Genomic DNA, 7,084 nt, shown 5'->3' on the forward strand with positions numbered 1-7,084 from the left:
GAGTGATCACACCATTAAGCTGAGCGGGCGGCGTGTGCTGAAAACCCAAAGCCGAACGATTAGAGTGGTCTTCGCGTAGCTAACATTTTGCAGCGTCCTCGCCTTGCCGCCTCGTCTGAACACGCACCGGGATATCAAGGGAGTCGGTGCTAATCCCCGCCCAGACTAAGGAACGCCGCCGATCCCCTGAATACCGAGAAGAGCTCCTTCAACCCCAGGAGAGTATTCCCGAGGTGAATGACCCATCAACAAGCAGCGTCGACTTCTGCTTCGGAGAACCTAAAAATCTACGAAGAGAGCTTTTTCGGCACTAAGAGACGGCACCCTTTCGCTTACCGTCAGCTCGTCACCGAAGGACTGCATACGAATAGAAATACTTGGGCTAAGCACCCCTGTATTTTGCCACACAAAAGGAAGGAGCACGAAGCCTGCACTCAGCGGCCCCCACCTTCGCGTCCTTGCGGTTACATGAAAGGAACGTATCATGACAGCTACAAGCGGAGGTGACGCCGATACTGAAGCCACCGGCGGCTTTCTCACACTAAATGAGGAGCCCGAAGTTAACAGCCACCCTCATCGGGAATCGCCAATACCAAAAGCCAGCGTTTGCCAGATCTCAACCGCCCCTTATTTTACAAACCGATGCAAGTGATTATGGCATAGCGGGTGTTTTGCTACAGGAGCATTGCGGTGAACTATACCCTCTGGTGTTCTCCAGCCGCATTCTGTTAGCGGCCAAACAAAACTATTCAGTGACTGAAAAAAAGTATCTCGCCATAGTGTTCGCCCCAAAAAAGTTCAACATGTATTGGATGGCGCCGATCTAACGGTACAGACTTAGAACGAAACACTGTCATGGAGGTTACGGCTTCAGAATCCTGCAGGTCGCCTAGCACGCTAGGCGCTAAACTTGCAGAAGTATCACCACAAAGCGAAACACACGAAGGGCACCATAACATTGACGCGAGCGCCTTGTCTCTCGCATTCTTACCAGCACAACAGGAACTACAACCATAGGTATTCGCTGTTACAACGCCTGCGGAAGCGTGGGGATCCCTGGTAAGTAGCCAGAAGCTGCTTGGAGCACAGCAGGCCGACTAACAGTGCAAGCGCTTTGGGCAGTTCATTACTGTTACTGTCGCAGAGAACGACGATACTGCGATGGCACGGTCCCCGTACTACGACTGCTAAGTCGAAAGCCAAGACGGCCTGGAACTGAGATACATTCCAAATGCCCACACGGACAGTGGTGAGTATCCCTTTCGGGTATTCGTACCAAAGCGCCTAAAGTGGTCTGTTCTAGAACATTACCACACCGCTACCCTCGCAGGTCACAGTGACAGACAGAAAACGTACAAAAAGTTAGCCGCGTTGTCACACATGGCCTTGCAAAAAAGAGAAAATGACTTATGAGCAGTCATGCCCAGTTTGCTTGTCTGTAAAGCCCAGAGGTGATAAACCACTTGCCATCAAGAAGTCGGAAGAGAGCTGCTCACATTTGCAGGTCGGGGCGTGATATTTGATGAGTCCTTATCCAAGGTCGGGGAAAGGCCACCATTACACCTTGTCATCAACCATCATTTCATCAAGTGGGTTGAGCTGTACGGATTTTGCAAACTTGGTTCAAAGTTGATCTTGGACAAGTAGTTGGATACTTTCACCCGCTTTGGATTTCCGGAACAACTTATACCGGACATTGCTACATACTTCACCCACACGAACGTCATGGACACTAGTTCGGTTCTGGGCCTACCGCATCGGAAGACTGCTCCGTCCCATTCTCGAGCAAATATTACGGAACATGTGAAGAGGAACAGAAAGATGACGCTGGCAGCCTTCACTGAACGCCAAAAAGACTGGGATGCCCGCATCCCGAAAATGGCGTCTGCAACTTGGAGTACGGTCAATCGCTCGACTGGCTTTTCACCGGCAGCCCTGCTGTTTGGCCGCGACCTGTGTTTTCTGTTGAGCATTCATTCAGTGACCAGGGCGCGGTGCGCCCTCGCACTTATGTTATGTACGCGCAGTATCTCCGCAGAACATTGAACGAGACCCTCCTGGAAGCCATGCAACACCTGGACTTGCACGACTTGAACATCACCGGCAGTACGACTAGGGACGGCGCCAGGTTGAGTTTTTTGTCCGAGACCAAGTAATATGCCACGCACATCCGTTGGGCGATGCAGCGAAAGGGTTTCCTGCTTCCTTGGCTGGCTGATGGGAAGGGTCTGGTGACGTAACAAACCGCCAATCTCCGCTGACTTATTGCCTTAGCCACCTAAGCGGAGGACGGGATACGGTACCCGTAAACATTAATGCTCTAAAAGGCATTACGAACGGCACTGTGAAGAACAAATCTACTCTTTCTCATGTTCATCCCGTATACGCTACCCGCTGAACGATACAGCGACAGGAATCGAAAGGGAAGACCTTCCTTTAACCGCATTCACGTCAAACCTGCTGGACTAGTTTTCCTCTGCAGCAGCCCCACGGCACTTCTCGTACAACTGGGGAGTTGTCCGAGCTTCGGGGAGTAGGACTGTAGGGACGCAGCCCCTACAAGCGCCCGTGTAGAGTGATTACAGTGCAGTGCGTGCATCGAACAGCGACGGTGGCGTCCGTGCATCATGTGCCTGTGCGCGCGTGTTTGATGTACAGTGAGCCAGAACGAATATGTGTAATGTGCATAAAAACCGGATTGCACACATACAAGGGTCTGGCTTAACAGGGGTGCTCACAAGACCACGGGGCGGCGTGCGCACCATGGCACACGTAAGAGCAGATGCAGCCGCGGGCTGTTGACGGATCAACGGGCTGGGAGCCACAACCATGATGCCCGGACAGCGAAGAGCTTGCAGTGTCTGCTGCGGACGCTCTTCAGGCGTAGTCGGCACCAGTCCTGCAACACGTCGTCGTGAGAGTGTAGAGTAACAGACCCTAAATTTCTAAACAAGCAGTGCTTGAGCTGCCGTAATGTTTCTTTACGTGCACACCTGCGGTTATGTCGTTACAGTGTCTCCCAGGTTTCTTTCTTGCTTGTTTCCGCCCTTGTTTTCCAGGAATAACCCGGTGATTTTTTCTCGTGTTAAACTACGTTACGTCGTTGGGCCAGCTCTGGCTCGAGAACTCTATACGCCCTATTGACGTTCCTTTACTAGCGCCTATCGTGGTTGCATTCTTCATTTCTTTTTTTTTTAACGTTGCCTCGCCCGGCGAGCTACACCTCCGCCGGGATGTGGCAATGCTTGCGAAACGCTTCAGAACTGTGTATGGTTAGTTCGGGTCACAAACCTTTTTCATGTAGCATTCACCGGCGGATTAATCGTGAAAAAAGCCCCCGCGTGCTACGTCGCGAGCATCACGCAGCCAGAAGAGAATACTTCCAAAAATCTACGACACGACACAGTTCAATGACAAAGCTTGGGTGGAGAGGAGCGATCGAAAGCTGAAAAACAAAACATGTGAGTGACTCGCCACAGAAATTGCACTTACCGCCAAAGCGTAACCGCTGATTGACCGTGCATGCCCACTTGGAAGCATTTTCTTTCTTTCTGCGCCCCTCAGAAAGGCTATAGTCAAGGCACTGTTGACAGTATTTGGCAGCTACATATATGTCGACGGCCGAGAATGCCGTTCTCGCTTTATGCGGAAATGCGTAAGTGCTTCTCTCGGATAGTATTGAGCAAGCTGACCCGGTATGAGACAATACAAAGCCAAATCTTGACTTGATGGCGCGACTGATACAATCAAAGGCCGAGTTTGAAAAGCAACTGTTTGCGCTTAAGCCTAGCAACAGTAACACTGAGGCAATGTTGGGTGATCGGGCACCACAAGCTCATCAATGCAACTGTCACTGCAGTGCGTTCTGCACGTAAACTTCGCCGTGCCAACGTATTCAGATTACAGCAAAAAGAAGAGTGTTTCCGACTTTATTTGTGAACATTTGAACTACCAACAAGCCATGGTATTTTTAGATAGCGCGCTGATTAGCAGGGTATTGCCAGTTGCTTTGTGATCGGCAGCTGGTATATGAAGACGTCAACAGGAGCGATTCGAGGACTTGACGGACTTCAAGGACCGCGTTAAGGTCGAGTTTCTGGCACCTGGGTGTGAGTACCGAATCAAAAACTATGTGCGTGCGAGTACGCCGGGAGACAAGGAAAGTCTTCGGGGATATGTGCAGTCTATGTAGGATCTCTACAAGCTAGCTGAACCGGCGGCAACCGAGGAGGAATAGATTTTCCGTGCTGTCCGACAGTGCCAGCCAAGGTTGCAGCCAAACTTGCGGTCCCTGCACGTTCTGAGACTTTGATGGCCTTGCCAAAGAGGCAGCAGCCATACAAGCTTCGTTGCTGGCGGTAGCATCTTACCACCCACCTCCGCCTAAGGAGGAATGCTTATAGGCTACGTGTGCGTGCACCTACTCACCCAGACAAGACGGGAACAGCCAAGGTCCGCGCGAAGCGAGCAATGCAGAGAGTACGAAGGTGGCTCTGTTTAGAGGCGCGGGGCCGGAGAATCGGCAATCACCGGAGAAACACCACAGGCCGGCAGCGGAGACCATTCATGGCAAAGATGCACGAAGCGCCGACTCACCTAGCAGTGCAGCGCCACCATGGGGGTGGTTGCAGTGTGTCAGGTTCGGAGGCAATACTAATTACAAAAAAATTGTAAACGAGACTAACGTAGGTTCCAGGGGCCTGCAAACAATCACGTTTGATGTTGCTGCGTGGGCTTCAAAATATGTTTCGCTGCTTTGGGCTGATTGAAAAACCATCTGATGTTTCGCTGGTACATCAGGTTTTTACTGTTGTTTGGTATCTTGTGTATCTTCCAAACTTTGCAGAGATTGCTCTGAGCTAAAGCAAGAGGGTACGACACGTTGGATTTGATCAATTGCTTCTTGAATACCATCTGATTGAGATGCTGCTTTTAGCATCGCTTCCAGTTCCGCTAGCCGTAACTTTAGCGGCAAAGTTTCTTGCGCAATTTTTTCGCACGCTCGCACGTGCTCATCGCGATCGTTCGGTTCTACGGCAATCTCCATTTTTATCTCGGCTAGCTCTTTTGCCGCTTCAATATCTAGTGGCGTCTCCTCGCACCGGAGCTCTTGTTCATGGCGCACCCACTGTTCCAGCTCTTCACTTCTTAAGCCTAAGCGCTTCCCAAGTTCAAGATGTTCTGTCATGTCCTTGTCGGGTTTCATGGCACACACAATCAACCAGTCTCGTCCTGTCGTGGACGCCAATTATTGTTAGATTGAGGGGGCAATACTAATTACAAAACGAAATTGTAAACGAGACTAGCTGTTTATCATGATTGAAACTCAAACAATATACACACAATAAGGTAAAAAAGGGGAACTCAGAAACAATGGGTACCGGCGAAAAAGTCTGCAGAGAAAGCAGTAAAGAGTGAGCTAACTGTAAAACATCACAGCTGGCGAATGAAAAAATTAGTCACAGTAATTGGGGTTTTCCATCACAGGTCACAAGAAGCGTTGTGATGTCCAGTTGGAGTGTCGTGGCCATGATGGTCAAGTGCGCTCGCAGCTCCCGTTGCCCAGTAACAAATGCAGCTGTCTTGGTGTCGCTATCCTTCACCACTTAATGGCGAGGCGACTTTCTCGCAGAGGACAAGGTCTAGTGGTTGTGCCTGTGAAGGACATCTTGGGGCACGGCGCGGGTCTGGTCGCACACCTGCCGCGCATCCTGAAATCTCTAAACACTTCACAGCCTCTCTTCTCTGTCGGTGCTCTTTTTTTGTGATTACCTTCTGCCGCCAGCCACTGCGCTGGCATCTTCTGATTGGTAGGCTTGTGAGTGGGGGGTAAACGACCCCGAAAGACACTGATGATGCTGGTGGCCCAGGGTTTTTTAGAAGATACCCTGTAGATCGCACCTTTGCGTCTTTGTCATGGTCATCGTCTTCTTTTTCACTTCATGACAATATCCCCAACCTAAGCACTTTTATAAGAAAAATATCTCTACACAGTCCTACACACCACCAAGCACACACTGCTTGAAATGAATAGTAGGACAGTTTTTCGTCCTCATCACTGAACACTAAACGTCTACGCGAAAAGGCAGAAGCGCACAAAAAACACATCAAAGTATACAATAAACCGACACACCAACTCTATGTGTACTATATACGGCCGGTCCAAGTTGAACAGGCAGTCCTGAATTGTCTAAACAGGCAATCAGGCAGATATTTCTTTCCTTTTCCGACAGTGGCTCTCATGTCACTCTTTGCTTCAATCGTATACCAGTCGTAGAGCATAGTGATAAGGTTTTCCCATTACATCAGAAACTACACACGCACATGCTAACTCTCGGCCAGGCACTGAGCATGGCATATAGCTCGCAACATTTCTTTTAGTGGTTTTAGCCCTTGGTAAGCTACAGGTGTCTTTACATTTAGCCCTCGGCGCGGTCCTACTGCTTCTGTTGGATTTATATTTCCACCCCGTAGTTCTACTGGGGTAGCACCTTCTTAGCTCACGTGGCTGTTGCATTATTCGGGACACTACGCAGTCTGTTCTGACTTAAGTATGGGTGCCTTTGACATCTGTGTCTATAGTCAGTGTCTTTGTTTAATACAGAGCGGTGCTTCGGAGACGGGATGTCCTGCGTTTCCGGATTGTTTCATCATCAAACTTAGGTTCCAGAGGCCTGCAAACAATCAAAGTTTGATGTTGGTGCGTGGGTTTCGAAATATGTTTCGCTGTGTTGGTCTGATTGAAGAACCATCTGATGTTTCGCTCGTGCATCACGTTTCCACTGTTTGGAATCTTGTGCCTCTTTAAAAAGTGGCAGCGATTGCTCTGGGCTAAAACGTGAGGGTACGGCAGGTTGAATTTGTTCAGTTGATTCATGAATACCATCGGATTGACAAGCACCCTTTAGCATGACTTACAATTCCGCGAACTATAACTTTAGCGGCAAAGTTTCTTGCTCAATTTTTTGACGTGCCCGCACGAGCTCATCATGCTACTACTGTGTTACGGCAATCTCCATTTTTACCTTGCCTAGCTTTTTTGCAGCCTCGAGACCTAGTGCCATCTCCTCGGGCCAAAGCTCAT

Source organism: Haemaphysalis longicornis, unplaced genomic scaffold (assembly GCF_048455015.1).
Source record: "Haemaphysalis longicornis isolate Haplotype H1 unplaced genomic scaffold, Haemaphysalis longicornis Haplotype H1 scaffold_5, whole genome shotgun sequence".
NCBI classification, from domain to species: domain Eukaryota; kingdom Metazoa; phylum Arthropoda; class Arachnida; order Ixodida; family Ixodidae; genus Haemaphysalis; species Haemaphysalis longicornis.